This window comes from Macaca mulatta, chromosome 19, assembly GCF_049350105.2.
Source record: "Macaca mulatta isolate MMU2019108-1 chromosome 19, T2T-MMU8v2.0, whole genome shotgun sequence".
In the NCBI taxonomy this organism is placed as follows: Eukaryota; Metazoa; Chordata; class Mammalia; order Primates; family Cercopithecidae; genus Macaca; species Macaca mulatta.
The window spans coordinates 10253513-10273705 of record NC_133424.1 but is presented as its reverse complement, the minus strand read 5'-3'; the positions used below and the strand labels follow the sequence as shown (position 1 = coordinate 10273705).

Below are 20193 nucleotides of genomic sequence, written 5' to 3'. Positions count from 1 at the left end.
AGTCTTTAATATTCATGTTCAGAGTTACAATGGAGAGAAACCTTATGAATGTAAGGAATGAAGTGTTTTCTGTCTGTGTAGTGTGTGTGTGTGTGTTTGAGTTTGAGAGACAGTCTGTCTCTGTTGCCCAGGCTTGAGTGCAATGGCATGATCTTGGCTCACTGCAACCTCTGCCTCCTGGGTTCAAGCGATTCTCCTGTCTCAGCCTCTGGAGTAGCTAGGATCACAGGCACGTACCACCATGCTCGGCTAATTTTTGTATTTTTAGTAGACCTGGGGTTTCATCATGTTGGTCAGTGTGGTCTCGAACTCCTGGTCTGAAGTGATCCGCCCAACTCGGCTTTGCGAAGTGGTGGGATTACAGGCGTGAACCACCACACCTGGCCTCCTTTTAGTCTTTGGTCTGCTAAACGTGAGAAATCACGCAGCAGACCATTTCAGTGAATCTAAGGCACGTGAAAAACCATTTTATTATGCCTTAAAGCATCCGAACTCATCTGGTGAAAGAACTTACATCAAGTGAGAAAAAATAATATAAAGAAGAGGTTTCTTGTAGTATGAAATCAAAGAAGGTGATCTTGCACAACATGAAAGAGCTTAGAGTGGATTGAAACCCCATCGTAAGGAAATGTGGGCCTTTATACATCTTTTGCTCTGGGCCTGTTCACCCACGTAGAAGTCCTTCTGACCTATGCCCACCATAATGCCCTGGTGTGCGGATGCTCCACGATGGAGAGGAAGACAGCCCAGGGGACATTGTCACTTGCAAAGTTGGCCTTGCACATGCTGGAGCCATTGTCAGCTACAAGCACCTCAATATCATCATCCATGGTGAGCTGCCAGCGAGTGTGTATAGGCGGCGCAGTGGGCGGGACAAGGCTTTGTGTTCCTGGGATAGATGCAGTCTTAACGGTTGCATTTCTTCTTTAAAAAAAAAATTTTTTAAAATAGAGATGGGGGGCCAGGCACGGTGGCTCACACCTGTAATCCCAGCACTTTGGGAAGCTGAGGCGGGCGGATCACAAGATCAGGAGATCGAGACCATCTGGCTAACAGTGAAACCCTGTCTGTACTAAAAAAAATACAAAAAAATTAGCCAGGTGTAGTGGCGGGCACCTGTAGTCCCAGCTACTCAGGAGGCTGAGGCAGGAGAATAGTGTGAACCCACGAGGTGGAGCTAGCAGTGAGCCAAGATCGCACCACTGCACTCCAGCCTGGGCCACAGAGCGAGACTCCGTCTCAAAAAAAAAAAAAAAAAAAATATGGGGGTCTCACTATGTTGCCCAGGCTGGTCTAGAACCACTGGCCTCAGAGCCTCCTGCTTTGGCCTCCTAAAGTGCTGGGATTACTGGCATGAGCAACTGCACCTGGCCTTTTTTATTTTATTTTATTTTATTTTTTGTTATTTTATGTTATTTTATTTTATTTTATGACAGAGGCTCACTCTGTTGTCCAGGCTGGAGTGCAGGTGGGATCTCGGCTCACTGCAGCCTCTGCCTCCCGGGTTCAAGCGATTCTCCTGCCTCAGCCTCCCGAGTAGCTGGGACTACAGGTGCCCCCCACCATGCCTGGCTAATTTTTGTACTTTTAGTAGAGATGGCGTTTCACCATGTTGGTTAGGATGGTCTTGATCTTCTGATCTCGTGATCCGCCCGCCCAGGCCTCCCAAAGTTCTGGAATTACAGGCGTGAGCCACTGCGCCTGGCCCTTTATTTTTTTATTTTATTATTATTATTATTATTTTGAGACGGAGTTTCACTCTTGTTGCCCAGGCTGGAGTGCAATGGCACGATCTCGGCTCACCGCAACCTCTGCCTCGCAGGTTCAAGCAATTCTCCTGCCTCAGCCTCCGTAGTAGCTGGGATTATAGGCATGTGCCACCACGCCCGGCTAATTTTGTATTTTTAGTAGAGACGGGGTTTCTCCATGTTGGTCAGGCTGGTCTCGAACTCCCGACCTCAGGTGATCCACCCACCTCGGCCTCCCAAAGTGCTGGGATTACAGGCGTGAGCCACCGTGCCCGGCCCTTTATTTTTATTTATATATTTTTTGAGACAGAATTTTACTCTTGTTGTCGAGGCTGGAGTGTAATGGCATGATCTCAGCTCACTGCAACCTCTGCCTCCCGGGTTCAAGTGATTCTCCTGCCTCAGCTTCCTGAGTAGCTGGGATTACGGGGGCGTGCCACCATGCCTGTCTAATTTCTTGTATTTTTAGTAGAGATGGGGTTTCACCATATTGGACAGGCAGGTCTGGAACTCCTGAACTCAGGTGATCCACCCACCTCGGCCTCCCAAAGTGCTGGGATTACAGGCATGAACCATCGCGCTCAGCTTCCTTATTTTTTTTTTTATTTATTTTTGAGGTGGAGTCTTGCTCTGTCGCCAGGCTGTAGTGCAGTGGCACAATCTCTGTTCACTGCAACCTCCACCTCCTGGGTTCAAGCGATTCTCCTGACTCAGCCTCCCGAATAGCTGGGACTGCAGCTACTACTACAGGCATGCACCATCACACTCAGCTAATTTTTGTATTTTTAGTAGAGACGGGGTTTCACCATGTTGACCAGGATGGTCTTGATCTCTTGACCTTGTGATCCACCTGCCTTGTCCTCCCAAAGTGCTGGGATTATAGGCGTGAGCTGCCACTCCTGGCTTCTTTATTCTTATTTATAAGAAAATTCTCTCTGACCTCACAGGTCAAATAATAGCTAGTTGTCTTCTCAATATTCATTCTCCCCTACTCCTTTTTTTTTTTGGAATGGAGTCTCGCTCTTGTTGCCTAGGCTGGAGTGCAATGGCGCAATCTTGGCTTACCACAACCTCCACCTCCCATGTTTGAGTGATTCTACTGCCTCAGCCTCCCAAGTAGCTGGAATTACAGGCATGTGCCACCATGCCTGGCTAATTTTTTATTTTTAGGAGAGAAGGGGTTTCTCCATGTTGGTCAGGCTGGTCTCAAACTCCCAACCTCAGTGATCCACCCACCTTGGCCTCCCAAAGTGCTGGGATTACAGGCATGAGCCACCAGGTTTTTACAACATAGTGGAAAAACAACTATATGTGGAAAACCAACTATATGCTAGTGAAGCCATTAAAGCCATAAGCCTAGAAGATGGTTCAGTGTCTGAGGAGAGAAGTGAGTCATGGGGCAGATAATAAGAGGCCTCAAGAACATGTCTGAATTCCTGTTTTGAGTCTCCTTCCCTAATGCTACCAGCCCATCCATCATCCTCCTGTGACATCCATCCTGGTACATTCTTGAAGATGTTCATTGCCTGAGCCAGAATATATGTGTGATGCTTTAGAACTCCTCAACCTTCAAGTAAATGGCAGTGACTTATCATTGGAGGAGTGGGCATTACTGGACTTTGTTTGGGAAAACCTGTACAGAGACATGTTGCTGGAGAACTTTAGAAACTTAACCTTGATATAGCAGGCTGGCCTCATTACTTCTTCATTTGTAATGCAGCAAATAGTTGCTCTTAAGCATGTCTTGTGTTCCAAGATTTGCCATAATAATGGCAAGTTAGTGGTGAACACAAAATGGATGGTCCCTGTCCTTGTGAGGCAGTCTAGTGACTTCCCAAGAAAATAAAAATCTGTTCATTGCATGGATTTCATTTTCTCTGTCATGGTTTTCAAGGATTAGTTCTATATGGGGTAGTGAGTGAGGGTGTTTGCTTTTGAGTCCTTGTGAAAAATTTCTGTTCTTATTATTTTGCTGTTTCTAAAATTGGACTTGTCTATATTCAGAATGCTTTAAATCCAAAGTGTTAGAATTCTTTTTGTGCAAACTTCTTGTCTTCTACTCATCACTCCCACATCCTGTGTCTTGTTCCATGAGCAGGGTATCAGCTCTGCAAATGTACTATGATTAACAAGGTGTAGCACAAAAAGTTGAGGTCAGCGAAGAGAGGAATCCTTCAAGTCACCTGCACAGGTGAGCCCCAGGCAGAAAAGTGTCATTGTGTGGGACAACCCTGTCTTGTGAGAAGCCAGTGGAGAAAGATAAGAGAGAAATAAAGGGGAAGAATTAAAATGTGAAGAAATAATAGGTAAAACTTTCCAAATTTGATGAAAGGCATGAATCTTTAAATCCAAGAAGCTCAGCAAATTCCAAGTAAGAGAAACTCAAGAGACGCCCACAGTGAGTCACATTATCATCAAAATGTCAAATGGCAAAGACAAAGAGTGCTGAAAGAAGTAATTCCTTACATGAAAGAATTCTCAATAGTGAAGATTTTTGGAAGCTGAAAGCCTGAGGGTCATTACTAACTCAGCATTCCACTGGAGGCTATATGATCAAACAGCAAACTGTTTATCATAAATGCAGCATGTGGGCAAACTGACATCTGTGCCTGCCAGCCGAAGTTATGCCTAGGGCAATCACTCCCTGGTGCTGTGCTCCTTGAGGTTATCTACTGGAACATCTGGAGCCTCCTGTTCAAAGAAAGCAGTCATGTAGGCCTGCACTAAATCAAACAGCTGACCGACAATCACCCCCTCCTCCCTATTTCCTTTACTCAATAAATACAAAGGGCTCTAGAAGCTCAGGGCCCTTGTTCACTAGAAGCAAGCAGCCCCCTGACCCCTTCTTTTAAAACGAATATGTTCAGTCCACCAGGGTCTGTGGCAAAGTGGTGTCACGAACAGGGACTTCAAGGACATGAATGAAGAAGGTCTGCTGGAGCAGAGGAAGTGAAACTAACAAGATGAATGAGGACCCTGGAAAAAATCTGCCAGCAGGGAGTATAAGGTCAGTGCTCTAAAGAAGTACTGGGAATGGGAAGTTTCTGAATCAGGGTAACATGGGGCAGAATTTGTCTGTTGAAGAAAAACATTATGTGCAATTGCTTAAAGTTCTGTTGAAACAGTCTGGAGCTCAAGTTAATTCAGACATTAACTAGGCTTCTGGAGGAGGTTATTACACATAACCCATGGTTTCTGCAGGCAGGCACTCTCAATGTGGAAAATTGGGACAAAGCAGAAGAGGGTTTGAAATGGGCTCATCAAAAAGGTCTCAAAGTAGACCCTTCTGTTTTTTCTGCTTGGGGTTTGGTTTACACAGTCCTACTGCCATTGTCGTCTTCTTATTCTGTCAGACAACAGGAGTCAGGTTCTGAGTCTCAAGAATTAAAAACATCATTTGTTCCTCTGACAGCGCCTATTGAAAATAATGAGCAGGAGAAAGGGGAGGAGAATTGGCTGCTTGCTAAGCAGGAAATAGGAGAGGAGAATTGGCCTCTGCCACCCCATCCAGTAGCAGAAGTAGAAACCCACGTATAAAAAATTTTGCATGCTGCTGCTATGGCTGGGGAACTTTTAGGACCTTGCACTTTTCTTATTACTGTAAGGCCTGATCTGAATGATCCACAACATCTTTTACATGAGTACACTCCTATAGAGTTTAAATTAGTAAAAGAATTGGCCAGGCGCGGTGGCTCACGCCTGTAATCCCAGCACTTTGGGAGGCCGAGGCAGGCGGATCACAAGGTCAGGAGATCGAGACCATGGTGAAACCCCGTCTCTACTAAAAATACAAAAAATTAGCCGGGCGCGGTTGTGGGCGCCTGTAGTCCCAGCTACTCGGGAGGCTGAGGCAGGAGAATGGCGTGAACCTGGGAGGCGGAGCTTGCAGTGAGCCGAGATCGCGCCACTGCACTCCAGCCTGGGCGACAGAGCGAGACTCCGTCTCAAAAAAAAAAAAAAAAAAAAAAAAAAAGAATTAAAAGCTAGTGTGCTTAATAATGGAGTGCAAAGCCTGTTTACTGCAAGGCTGTTAGAATCAATGTTCGGAGCCATGTGTCTCCCACCCTTTGATATAAAACATTTGGCTCGCACTTGCTTATCCACCAGTGCATATCTCACATGGAGTTTAAATTGACAAGAAATGTGCACAGACCAGGCTAGGCAGAATCATGCCTCTGGTCAAGGAAACACTACAGAGAAAATGCTGACAGGCAGTGACCCCTTTTCAGATCTGGTACAACAATTAACACTCCCAGAGTCTGCTTACCACCAGTCCGCCTTAGCTGCCAAGCATGCTTGGAGCACAATTCCTGAAGAGGGAGTTCCAGTGCAGTCTTTTCTACTTGTCACACAGGGATCATGGGAACCTTATGCACAATTTATCACGTGGCTGCAAGAGGCAGTGAGGCATCAGGTTCCTCAATGCCTCTGCTACAGAAAAGCTTGCCATAACTCTAGCCCATGAAAACGAAAATGCAGATTGCAAATGTGCAATGGCTCTTGTGAGATCCACAAAGAGCTTGGGGGATTACCTTAAAGCTTGTCAGGATGTAGGGACTGAATTTCAACATCCTACAATGTTAGTGCAAGCAATGGCTAGTTTAGTAGTTGACAAATCTAAAAGGAGTCAAGGCTCAAACCCCAAAGTGGGAAAATGTTATAATTGTGGAAAAACTGGACATTTTAAAAAGGAATGCTACCAGATCTCAGAACAGAAAGGATTTTACAATGTGGTGCCCCTGCCAGTGGAAAAAACGCCAGGACTCTGTCCTCGCTGTAACAAAGGAAATAATTGGGCTAATCAATGCCGCTCAGAATTTCATCAGAATGGCACCCCACCTGTCGGGAAATGACAAGGGGGACTGGACCTGAGCCCCTCAAACAATGAGGGCATTCCCAGTTCAGACCACAACCCCACTTCGGGAGTGGGTCCCAGGACGAATATTGATTCCCTCTCCCCAAGAACACCAGGTAGCGCAGGATTAGATCTCCCCACCAGAGAAAGAATTATACTAGTTGGAGGAGACAAACCTACCAAAGTTCCCACTGGCATTTGGGGACCTTTACCAGCAGGACACATGGGACTAATTTTAGGCACTGCCTTAACTTGCAAGACATCAAAGTAATCCCCAGAGTAGTTGACTCCAATTATGAAGGAGAAATTCAAGTAGTTTTAATGTCACAAGATCTTTGGGTTTTTGACCCAGGGGGATATATTATTGCTTATCCCCTGCAAATTACACCCTTCTCCACAAAAGGAGAAATGAGTAAATAAGGGGTTTGAGAGCACAACTACACGAGAAATCTATTTATCACAACCCATAGCCTCTAATAGACCCACTGTGTAGTGCAAATTAAAGGAAAAAAAATTTATGAGCTTGTAGACACAGGAGCTGATGTGTCAGTAATATCCAGTAAAGCTTGGCCTCCATCTTGGCCCCTCAGATGAACCTCCACATCCCTAGTGGGGGTAGGAGCTGCTTAAAGCATTCAACAGAGTGCTGAGATTTTACCTTGTCTTGGTCCGGATGGACAATCATGTGCTTTCCAGCCTTATGTTGCAAATATAGCTATGAATTTATGGGGTCGAGACTTACTTACAGCTTGGGATATGAGACTTGCAAATGAAAACTTTGATAACCCAGGATTTAAAATGTTGAAAGACAGCTGGGCATGGTGGCTCACGCCAGTAATCCCAGCACTTTGGGAGACCGAGGTGGGTGGATGACAAGGTCAGGAGATCGAGATCATCCTGGCTGACACGGTGAAACCCCGTCTCCACTAAAAAATTCAAAAAGTTAGCTGGGAGTGGTGGTGGGTCCCTGTAGTCCCAGCTACTTGGGAGGCTGAGGCAGGAGAATGGCATGAACCCGGGAAGTGGAGCTTGCAGTGAGCCGAGATGGCGCCACTGCACTCCAACTGTGAGACTTCGTCTCAAAATAAGCAAACAAACAAATAAATAAATAATAAATAAAATAAAATTTGAAAGACATGGGATATCAGAGTGGAAAAGGTTTAGAAAAATTCCTACAAGGGCCGGGCGCGGTGGCTCAAGCCTGTAATCCCAGCACTTTGGGAGGCCGAGACGGGCGGATCACGAGGTCAGGAGATCGAGACCATCCTGGCTAACACGGTGAAACCCCGTCTCTACTAAAAAATACAAAAAACTAGCCGGGCGAGGTGGCGGGCGCCTGTAGTCCCAGCTACTCGGGAGGCTGAGGCAGGAGAATGGCGTAAACCCGGGAGGCGGAGCTTGCAGTGAGCCGAGATCGCGCCACTGCACTCCAGCCTGGGTGACAGAGCCAGACTCCGTCTCAAAAAAAAAAAAAAAAAAAAAAAAAAAAAAAAAAAAAGAAAAATTCCTACAAGGAAACCCTAACCCGATATCAATAACTGGAAGACAGGAAAAGATTGGGACATCAGGGTTTATGATTGGGGTCATTGATATTTCTCCTCTACCCACTGCTTTGCCGCTGGAGTGGCTGACTGGCAAACCTGTGTGAGTGGATCAATGGCCCCTATCGCAGGAGAAGCTAGCTCAACTCTATCAGCTAGTAAAAGAGCAATTGAATGCATGACATATTGAAGAGTCAGTTAGCTTCTGGAATTCACCAGTATTTGTAATTCCAAAGAAGTCAGGAAAATGACGATTCCTACATGATTTGAGAGCTATTAATGCACAGATTAAACCAATGGGTGCATTACAGCAAGGTCTGCCATCTCTCGCAGCCATTGCAAGGGACTGGCCTCTTGTAGTAATAGATCTTTTTTTTTTTTTTTTTTTTTTTTTTTTGAGACGGAGTCTCGCTCTGTCGCCCAGGCTGGAGTGCAGTGGAACAATCTCGGCTCACTGCAAGCTCCGCTTCCCGGGTTCATGCCATTCTCCTGCCTCAGCCTCCCAAGTAGCTGGGACTACAGGCGCCCGCCACCTCACCCAGCTAGTTTTTTTGTATTTTTTAGTAGAGACAGGGTTTCACCATGTTAGCCAGGATGGTTGCGATCTCCTGACCTCGTGATCCGCCCGTCTCGGCCTCCCAAAGTGCTGGGATTACAGGCTTGAGCCACCGCACCCGGCCATAGTAATAGATCTTAAAGATTTTTTCTTTACTATACCATTACATGAGAAAGATAAGCCTTGATTCACCTTCTCTGTATCTTCTATTAATAAAAAAGAACCTGTTTCTCATTATCAATGGAAAGTTTTATCCCAAGACATGCTTAACAGTCCCACATTATGTCAGCATTTTGTGCGAAGAGCATTAAAAGAGCCTCGAAATACGTTTCCCACTGCATATATCATTCATTACATGGATGATATTCTTTTGGCTGCTTCTACAGATCAAATATTGCATCAATTATTCAGAGAAGTAAAGCGAGCTCTTGTTAAATGGAAGCTCAAAATTGCTCCAGAGAAAGTGCAAACAACTTCCCCATACCATTACTTAGGAACTATTGTTACAGAGAGCAGTGTACGACCTCAGAAAGTCATTCTCCATAAAGACAGGTTACAGACTTTAAATGATTTTCGACAATTGTTATGGGACATTAATTGGTTGTGACCAATGCTAGGTATTGCTACTTATCAACTTACACATCTTTATCAAACCCCACAAGGAGATTCTTCTTTAAATTCCCTGCAGCAGCTTACAAAAAAGGTAGAAGTTGAGTTACAACTGAGCAAATGCTTCAACAATGACATGCCTCACAGCTGCAGCTGCAAAAAACCTTTGCTTTTGTTTATTTTTCATACCCCCCATTCTCCAACAGGACTCCTGGGCCAATGATTAGAGAAATCTGTAACAGTGATAGAATGGCTATTTTTATCTAATCAAACAGTGAAAACTTTGCAAGTCTATCTTTCCTTAATTATGCAAATTGTGACAATGGGCAGGCATAGGTCAAAAATGCTGACAGGATGTGACCCTGATAAGATTATTGTTCCTTTAGACTCCCAGCAACAGGCCTCATCATGGGCAATGTCGACCGTATGGCAAACTGCTCTCGCAGATTTTGTAGGTGCAATAGATAATCATTACCCCTCAGACAAAATTTTGCAATTTTATAAAGTCCATTCTTTCATTCTTCCTGTGATCACTCTTCACAAACCTATTCCAGATGGACAAACTTATTTTACTGATGGCTCTTCCAAAGGCTGCACAGCTATTTGTGGACCTAAACATACTCCAAAAATAAGGACCTCTGGGGTTTCAGCTTATTGCTCAAAACTAATTGAGTCATTCTAGTTTTAGAGATTACAGCTTCAACTCCTATTAATATTGTCTGTGATTCAGCTTATGTTGTTAATGTAGCCAGTCACATAGAAACTGCTACCATTAAAAATACACTAGAGCCAGAACTGCTTAACTTGTTTCTAAGACTTCAACAAGCTGTTAACTCTCATGCTGCTCCTTTTCATATTTCTCATATCTGTTCTCACACACAACTCCCTGGACCATTATCTTTAGGCAATGACAAAGCAGATAAACTGATTGGTTCTGTATTTGAACAAGCTCAAGCTTCTCATGCATTACTGCATCAAAACACCTCTGCCCTTACCCGTATGTTTCATCTGCCTCACAGCCAGTCTCGAGCTATTGTGCAAGCCTGTCCCACTTATCAGCATGTCACAGGTGTTATACCCATAGAAGGATGCAATCCACGAGGCTTGGCTCCAGATCAAATCTGGCAAATGGATGTTACACATATAGCAGCCTTTGGCAAGCTTAGCTATGTTCATGTGACTATAGACACTTATTCTCATATGTTGCATGCTACATGCCAAACAGGTGAGACAGCTGGTCAGGTACAATGACATTGTCTGTCATTTGCTCATATGGGGGCCCATACAATTAAAAACTGACAATGGATGTTGGGAATAGGCCCCCCAAAATCTGTCCATAAACTGGCCCCAAAACGCCATAAACAAAATCTCTGCATCACTGTGACATGTTTGTGATGGCCAAGACACCCACGCTGGAAGGTTGTGCGTTTACTGGAATGAGGGCAAAGAACACCTGGCCCACTCAGGGCAGAAAACCGCTTAAAGGCATTCTTAAACCACAAACAATAGCATGAGCGATCTGTGCCTTAAGGACATGCTCCTGCTGCAGATAACTAGCCAGACCCATCCCTTTATTTCGGCTCATCCCTTTGTTTCCCATAAGGAATACTTTTAGTTAATCTATAATCTATAGAAACAATGCCTATCACTGGCTTGCTGTTAATAAATACGTGGGTAAATCTCTGTTCGAGGCTCTCAGCTCTGAAGGCTGTGAGACCCCTGATTTCCCACTCCACACCTCTATATTTCTGTGTGTGTGCCTTTCGTTCCTCTGGCACCACTGGGTTAGGGTCTCGCTGACCGAACTGGTCTCAGCCAGTCAACCTGCTTATGCTAGTCATGCTTTTCAAAATTTCCTACAGCTTTGGGCTATAATGCACAAAACAGGAATTTCTTACAACCCTTGAGGACAAGGAATTATAGAGTGGGCACATCAAACATTGCAACACATGTTGAAAAAACAGAAAGGGGAAATAGGAGACCAGCTACTACCTCAAACAAAACTACGTTTAGCCCTATTTACTTTAAATTTTTTGACTCCTTGTATGGGTGGTAAGACTTCAGCAGAAAGACATTGGCAAGTGTTAGAGGAAAAGAGGAAAGTTCTTCTGAAAGTGTTATGGAAATCCCCGGAAGGACAATGGAAAGGTCTGGTGGATTTACTGATGTGAGGATGAGGGTATGCTTGTGTTTTTCCAGAAGGTGGACAAAACCGTTTGGGTGCCCTCAAGGTATGTTGTGACCATGGAATGGGAAACTGGAGGTGGCCAACCGTGGGCCTGGTCCTTCCAGTGTGGGCCATGAGCAAGCTGAGCCTGAGTGCAAAGACAGAGAGAAGGCTAACTGGAGTCACGATGACATCAACCCCCATAACCTGAGGGCAACTCAAGAAAACCAGGAAGCTGAGAAACTACTGGAGCATCAGAGCCAGGCAAAAACCCTTGATTCCATGTTCTTGGCCATGTTAGCCATAATGTCCTGTGTGGTATGTTTTCCCTGTGCAGAGGCAAAAACATATTGGGCATATGTTCCTAATCCCCCAGTAGTACGGCCTGTACTTTGGAGTGACACTCCTCCTGAAATCTATCATGATCAGGGAGTGTGGGCTCCAGTACCCCTAACTCCCCCTGACATAGACTCTCAGACCAATGTCATCAATTATACGGTCCCACTGGAAGGACTTCCCTGGTGTAGCACTACAAAGATGTTGTTCAACCATAGTAGCTGTCTTACAAGTCAAGCTCAAGCACGGTTGAGTTACCATGGAAAAGTCATGTGCTTTTTAGGTCTTAGTTCTATTAATGTAACTGGTGTGCTAACCAACCATTCCTGGCCCAATCACCCCAATTGTGTTGACTATATGGAATGGATTCCCTTCAATAGTTCCTACCCCGCCTCCATGGACCCAGTGTCTTGGCCTACTGGTTAGAAAACAAACTATGTTAACTGGAGACATTGTAGATTGGGGACCTAAAGGTCAACTAGATAGTAAAGATGAAAATCAGACATCATGGCACAAACTTCATTGACATTGGTAGAAGGCTTTCAATGCTGCTTCTTTTGTTTTGTTTTGTTTTGTTTTTTGAGATGGAGTCTCGCTCTGACGCCCAGGCTGGAGTGCAGTGACACTATCTCGGCTCACTGCAAGCTCTGCCTCCCAGGTTCACACCATTCTCCTGCCTCAGCCTCCCGAGAAGCTGGGACTACAGGCGCCTGCCACCACACCTGGCTAATTTTTTTGTATTTTTAGTAGAGACGGGGTTTCACCGTGTTAGCTAGGATGGTCTCGATCTCCTGACCTTTTGATCCACCTGCCTCGGCCTCCCAAAGTGCTGGGTTTACAGGCTTAAGCCACCGTGCCCGGCCAATGCTTCTTTATAACACACTGGGATCCAATCCCATTCTGCTGCCCGGGTTGCTTGGCATGGAACAGGCTTTATCCCGCCTCTTCTTCAGTGGCAACATCTAGGTAGGAAAGGTCCAATTCAAGAAACCATATGGAAAGCAGCAGTCCTATTTACAAATGGTAGTATCTGTGTAGGGGTACTCTCTGATACTAGTACTGCTACTTGACGCAGTTTTGATGTTACATTTGTAAAGAATATCACCACTAAATTTATGGTTTGTGTTTTTAATCCTTATGTCTTTATGGCAGCTAAGAAGGACCAGCTCCAGGTAAACAATACCCAGTTGACATGTAAATCTTGTCAGTTCTATCACTGTATTAATCATAGCACAGTGCTAACACATCTCTACTTTGATAATTCTGGGTCACATCCCTGGGGTATGGATTCCTGTTAATCCATCTGAGCCTTGGGCTGCCACCCCTGCTTTGCACTTCATGAAACGTCTTTTTTTTTTTTTTTTTTTTTTGAGACGGAGTCTCGCTCTGTTGCCCAGGCTGGAGTGCAGTGGCCGGATCTCAGCTCACTGCAAGCTCCGCCTCCCCAGGTTCACGCCATTCTCCTGCCTCAGCCTCCCGAGTAGCTGGGACTACAGGCGCCTGCCACCTCACCCAGCTAGTTTTTTGTATTTTTTAGTAGAGACAGGGTTTCACCGGGTTAGCCAGGATGGTCTCGATCTCCTGACCTCGTGATCCGCCCGTCATGAAACTTCTTCTAACTCAGCTTACTCATTGTATCCGTAAAGCCTTAGGCATGATAATTTTTGCTATTATTTCCTCGGTCACACTAATAACTTCTGTAGTAATGTTCTCTGTAGCTTTGCATAGTTCTGTTCAAACAGTTCAGTACGTAGAGAACTAGACACGTACCACCAACAAAACATGGCAATTTCAGAGTAAAATTAACACTGAGTTACAAACCGAAGTGGCAATGTTGAAATCCATGGTTCTATGGTTAGGTGAACAAGTACGAAGCTTACAATTGCAACAGCAATTGTGCTGTCATTTTAATCACACTCATATTTATGTAACCAACTTAGAATATAACCAAAGTGACTATCTGTGGGACCTTGTGACAGCCCATTTGCAGGGAGCTTTCACATCCAATATCACCTTTGATATTGGTGAATTACAAAGCAAAATTCTTTTTTTTTTTTTTTTTTTTTGAGACGGAGTCTCGCGCTGTCGCCCAGGCTGGAGTGCCGTGGCCGGATCTCAGCTCACTGCAAGCTCCGCCTCCCGGGTTTACGCCATTCTGCTGCCTCAGCCTCCCACAAAGCAAAATTCTTGATCTAAATAAGCAAACTCAAGAATTTCAGCCTTCTGCCGGGCGCGGTGGCTCAAGCCTGTAATCCCAGCACTTTGGGAGGCCGAGACGGGCGGATCACGAGGTCAGGAGATCGAGACCATCCTGGCTAACACAGTGAAACCCCGTCTCTACTAAAAAATACAAAAAACTAGCCGGGCGAGGTGGCGGGTGCCTGTAGTCCCAGCTACTCGGGAGGCTGAGGCAGGAGAATGGCGTAGACCCGGGAGGCGGAGCTTGCAGTGAGCTGAGATCCAGCCACTGCACTCCAGCCTGGGCGACAGAGCGAGACTCCGTCTCCAAAAAAAAAAAAAAAAAAAAAAAGAATTTCAGCCTTCTTTAGAAGCATGGACCGAATTCCAGTGAGGTCTGGAGAGCCTCAACCCTTGGACCTATCTAAAGTTCCACATTAACATCTTATATATTGTTCTGGGAATAATGCTGTTCTGTCCTTGTTTGCTTTTCATACTCTGTAAAATTGGATGGACTGCCAATCAGAAAATGAGAGCTGCCCAACCTGGCCTTACATTCATTCAATTAATGCAAAAATAGAAAAGGGGAGATGTTGGGAGCTGAAAGCCTGAGGGTTGTGACCAACTCAGCATTCCACCAGAGGCTATATGATCAAGCAGCAAACTGTTTATCATGAATGCAGGATGTGGGCAAACACATCTGCGCCTGCCACCAGAAGGCATGCTAAGGGCAATTACTCCATGGCACCATGCTCCTTGAGGTTATCTACTGGAACATCTGGAGCCTACTGTCCAAAGAAATCAGACATGTGGCCGGGCACGGTGGCTCACACCTGTAATCCCAGCACTTTGGGAGGCCGAAGTGGGTGGATCACGAGGTCAGGAGATCAAGACCATCCTGGCTAACACAGTGAAACCCCGTCTCTACTAAAAAAGACAAAAAAATTAGCCGGGCGTGGTGGCGGGCACCTGTAGTCCCAGCTACTCGGGAGGCTGAGGCAGGAGAATGGTGTGAACCCCGGTAGCAGAGCTTGCAGTGAGCCGAGATGGCGCCACTGAACTCCAGCCTGGGAGACAGAGCAAGACTCTGTCTCAAAAAAAAAAAAGAAAGCAGACATGCAGGCCTGCACTAAATCATGCAGCTGGCTGACAATCACCCCCTACTCTCTATTTCCTTTACTCAATAGATACAAAGGGCCCTAGAAGCTCAGGGCCCTTGTTCACTGGAAGCAAGGAGCCCCCTGACCCCTTCTTTTTTTTTTTTTTTTTTTTTGAGACGGAGTCTCGCTCTGTCATCCAGGCTGGAGTGCAGTGGCCGGATCTCAGCTCACTGCAAGCTCTGCCTCCCGGGTTTATGCCATTCTGCTGCCTCAGCCTCCCGAGTAGCTGGGACTGCAGGCGCCCGCCACCTCGCCCGGCTAGTTTTTTGTATTTTTTAGTAGAGACGGGGTTTCACCAGGTTAGCCAGGATGGTCTCGATCTCCTGACCTCGTGATCCGCCCGTCTCGGCCTCCCAAAGTGCTGGGATTACAGGCTTGAGCCACCGTGCCCAGCCTGACCCCTTCTTTTAAAACAGATCTTTTTATCTTTGTCTTTATTCCTGTGTTCATCCTCCTTTGTTCAGTCCACCAGGGTCCATGGCCGAAGATAAAAAGCACTATTACATGAGCTTTTCCACATTTTCATTGTCTATCCATTTATTCACATTTTCATTTATTCTCAGAGAAGGAACTGTTTTAATTCCTTTTAAATGTTTTTATGTAAGTGTTCTTTGTAAAGTTTTCTGCACTTTGCTTTCTAGATTATATCCTTTTTTATTTTCTTTTCAAAATACTTTCTAAATAAAATACCTACCAATTCTAAATAGGATAACATGGAACTATTTTCTTTGTAAAGCCAAACTCCTAACATTAGTTCTTTGGTCACTGGTTACATCTTCTCTTTCACAGAAGATGTGAGCATGCAGAAGAAAGAATCCACAAATTTGAAGACAGAACTTTTGAAAAATATCAACTCTGAGGGGACTAAAGGAAAAAGAATGAAGACCAAACAGAACTTAAAGGACCTGTAGTACACCATGCATCAGATCAACTACACATTATGGAAGGTGGAGAAAGATAAGAGAGAAGTAAAGGGGAAGAAGTAAAATGTGAAGAAATATTAAGCAAAACTTTCCAAATTTGATGAAAGACATGAATCTTTAAATCCAAGAAGCTCAACAAACTCCAAGTAAGAGAAACTCAATCAGGCATGGTGGCAGGTGCCTGTAATCCCAGCTACTCAGGAGGCCGAGGCAGGAGAATCACTTGAACCCGGGAAGCGGAGGTTGCAGTAAACCAAGATTGCACCATTGCACTCAAGCCTAGGCAACAAGAGCAAAACTTCATCTCAAAAAAAAAAATTTTTTTTTTTTTTTTTTTTTTTTTTTGAGACGGAGTCTGGCTCTGTCACCCAGGCTGGAGTGCAGTGGCGCGATCTCGGCTCACTGCAAGCTCCGCCTCCCGGGTTCACGCCATTCTCCTGCCTCAGCCTCCCGAGTAGCTGGGACTACAGGCGCCCACAACCGCGCCCGGCTAATTTTTTGTATTTTTAGTAGAGACGGGGTTTCACCGTGGTCTCGATCTCCTGACCTTGTGATCCGCCCGCCTCGGCCTCCCAAAGTGCTGGGATTACAGGCGTGAGCCACCGCGCCCGGCCAAATTTTTTTTTTAAAAAGAGAGAAACTCAGGCCCACAGTGAATCACATTATCATCAAAATGTCAAATGGCAAAGACAAAGAGTGCTGAAAGAAGTGATTCCTTACATAAAGGGATTCTCAGTACTATTAATAACAAATATATCATCAGAAATCATGAGGGACATAGTTGGTGAGATGACATATTTAAGAACTGAAAAAGAGGGCCGGGCGCGGTGGCTCAAGTCTGTAATCCCAGCACTTTGGGAGGCCGAGATGGGCGGATCACGAGGTCAGGAGATCGAGACCATCCTGGCAAACACGGTGAAACCCCGTCTCTATTAAATACAAAAAAACTAGCCGGGCGAGGTGGCGGGCGCCTGTAGTCCCAGCTACTTGGGAGGCTGAGGCCGGAGAATGGCGTGAACCCGGGAGGCGGAGCTTGCAGTGAGCTGAGATCCGGCCACTGCACTCCAGCCTGGGTGACAGAGCGAGACTCCGTCTCAAAAAAAAAAAAAAAAAAAAAAAAAGAACTGAAAAAGAAACACTATCAATCAAGAATTCTGTGCTCACCAGAAACGTTCAGAAATGAGGGAGAATTTAAGACATTCCTAGAAAAACTAATGCCAAGAAAGGTTACCACTACACTTGCCATACAAGAAATGCTGCTGGGTGCGGTAGCTCATGCCTTTAACTCCAGCACTTTGGGAAGTCGAGGCGGGTGGATCACAAGGTCAGGAGTTTGAGACCAGCCTGGCCAACATAGTGAAACCCCGTCTCTACTAAAAATACAAAAATTAGCCAGGTACAGTGGTGCGTGCCTGTAGTGTCAGCTACTTGGGAGGCTGAGGCAGGAAAATCGCTTGAACCTAGGAGCCAGAGGTTGTGGTGAGCTGAGATCGTGCCACTGCACTCCAGCCTGAGCAACAGAGTGAGACTCTGTCTTAAATAAATAAATAAATAAATAAATAAACAAACATAAAAGAGATGCTAAAAGGAGTTCTTCAGGATAAAATAAAAGGATGCTAGACAGTAACTCAAGTTATGTGGAGAAATAAAGATCTTCAGTAAAGGTAAGTACATTGGAAAATATAAAACCACATTTATGGTATTTTTGTATGTAACTCCAGCTTTTACTTTTTACTGGATTTTTGAAACATCAGTAAAAATTATAAGTGTATGTTTTACGCATATAATATATAAAGATATATTTTGCAACAAAAATAACAACAGAAGTGTGCAGTTGTATAGCAGAGTTTTTGTATGCTATTGAAGTTAAGTGGGTACGAGTTCAAATAATCTTAATATAACTTTGGAATGGTAAATGTAATCCTCATGAGGGCTGTTAAAGTTTTGACTGGGTGCAGTGGCTCACTCCTGTAATCCCAACACTTTGGGAGGCTGAGGTAGGTGAATCACCTGAGGTGAGGAGCTCAAGACCAGCCTGGCCAACATGGTGAAACCCTGTCTCTACTAAAAATACAAAAATTACCTGGGCATGGTGGTGCATACCTGTAATCCCAGTTACTTGGGAGGCTTAGGCAGGAGAATCATCTGAACCCAGGAGGCGGAGGTTGCAGTGAGCTGAGATCACACCACTGCACTTCAGCCTAGGCAACAGAGCAAGAAGACTCCATCTCAAAAAAAAAAAAAAAAAAAAAGAAAGAAAGAAAGTAAATATGAATGTGGTGGCTCACACCTGTAATCTTAACACTTTGGGAGGGTGAGATGAGTGGATCACATGAGGTCAGGAGTTAAAGACCAGCCTGGCCAACATGGTGAAACCCTGTCTCTACTAAAAATACAAAAATTAGCTAGGTGTAGTGGCACAAGCCTGTAGTCCCAGCTACACAGGAAGCTGAGGCACAAGAATCACTTTAACCTGGGAGGTGAGATTGTGCTACTGCAGTCCAGCCTGGACGGCACAGCAAGACTCTGTCTCAAAAACAGAACAAAACAAAGCAAAAAAAGAAAAAGAAAATATAAGTGCAACGTACATAAATGAAAATTAGAAGAGAGTTAAAGGATTCACTCTAAAAATCAAGTAAACACACACAAAAATATCAGCAGTGGAGGAAATAAGGAGCTAAAAGTATAAGACATTCAGAACACATATAGCAAAATGGCAGGAAGAAAATCCTTCATTTTTACTTTAAATGTAAATGAATCAAACACTCCAAGAAAAAGTCATGCCGTTGAAGAATGGATGAAATTATAAAGACCATGATCAAATCGTATTGTCTACAAGAAATTCACTTTATATAAAAAGCAACAGATAGGTTGTTAGTGAAAGGATGAGAAGAAGATATTCCATGCAAATAGCAACAAAAAGACAATTGGATTGACTATAATAATATCAGACAAATAAAGTAAAAGACTTTATAATATACAAGGGATGGCAATATATTGATATAAGCTTCAATTCATCAAGAAGATGTAACAAGCCATGCATGATGGTACATGCCTTTAGTTCTAGTGACTTGGGATGCTGAGGCAGGAGGATTGCTTGAGCCTAGGAGTTTAAGTTCAGCGTAAACAACATAATGAGACTCTGTCTTTTTTTTTTTTTGAGACAGAGGCTCATTATGTCGCCTGGCTGGAGTGCAGTGATGCAATCTTGGCTCACAGAAACCTCCACCTCCCAGGTTCAAGCAATTCTCCTGCTTCAGCCTCCTGAGTAGCTGGGACTACAGGTGCATGCCACCATGCCCAGCTAATTTTTGTACTTTTAGTAGAGATGAGGTTTCACCGTGTTAGCCAGGATGGTCTCAATCTCTTGATCTTGTGATCCGCCCACCTTGGCCTCCCAAAGTGCTGGAATTACAGGTGTGAGCCACCGTGCCCGGCTGAGATTCTGTCTTTTAAAAAAATTAAAAATGAGAAAAAGAAGATACAGCAATCATAAACACGTATGCATGAAAAACAGACCCCAAAGTTATATGACAAAACTTAAGGGAGAAATAGATTGTTCCATAGCAATAATTGGAGAGTTATGTATGACACTTTTAATAAAAGGACATCTACATAGAAGATCAGAAAGGACATAGAGAGCTTGAAAGATACTATAAGCCAACTAACCCTCAGAGACACGTAGAACAGTCCATCCGATATCATGAGAACACACATTCTTAAGTTCATGTGGAACATCTTCAGGATATGTCAAATGTATATGCCACAGAATGAGTCTCAGTAAATTTTTTTTTTTTAATTTTTACTTTTTTTGAGACAGAGTCTTGTTATGTTGCCCAGGCTGGAGTGCAGGGGTGCAATTTTGGCTCACTGCAACCTCTACCTCCCAGGTTCAAGTGATTCTCCTGCCTCAGCCTCCTGAGTAGCTGGGATTACAGGTGTGCACCACCACACCTGGCTAATTTTTGTATTTTTAGCAGAAGCAGGGTTTCACCATGTTGACCTGGCTGGTCTCCAACTCCTGACCTCAAATGATCCATCCACTCTTGGCATCCCAAAGTGCTGGGATTACAGGTGTGAGCCACCACACCCAACTGAGTCTCAGTAAATTTAAAAGCAC

At 44.6% G+C, this 20193-nt stretch overlaps 1 protein-coding gene across 1 annotated transcript in view; it reads left to right on the top strand.

Annotated features, from left to right (window-relative positions):
- Positions 1-4615: 4615 nt before the first annotated feature.
- Positions 4616-20193, top strand: part of ZNF560 (zinc finger protein 560) — a 58006-nt gene continuing 42428 nt past the window's right edge. The window contains exon 1 of the mRNA XM_077977129.1: positions 4616-4755. The gene's annotated coding sequence lies outside the window, so the exon portion shown is untranslated. The remainder of the gene's footprint in view (positions 4756-20193) is intronic.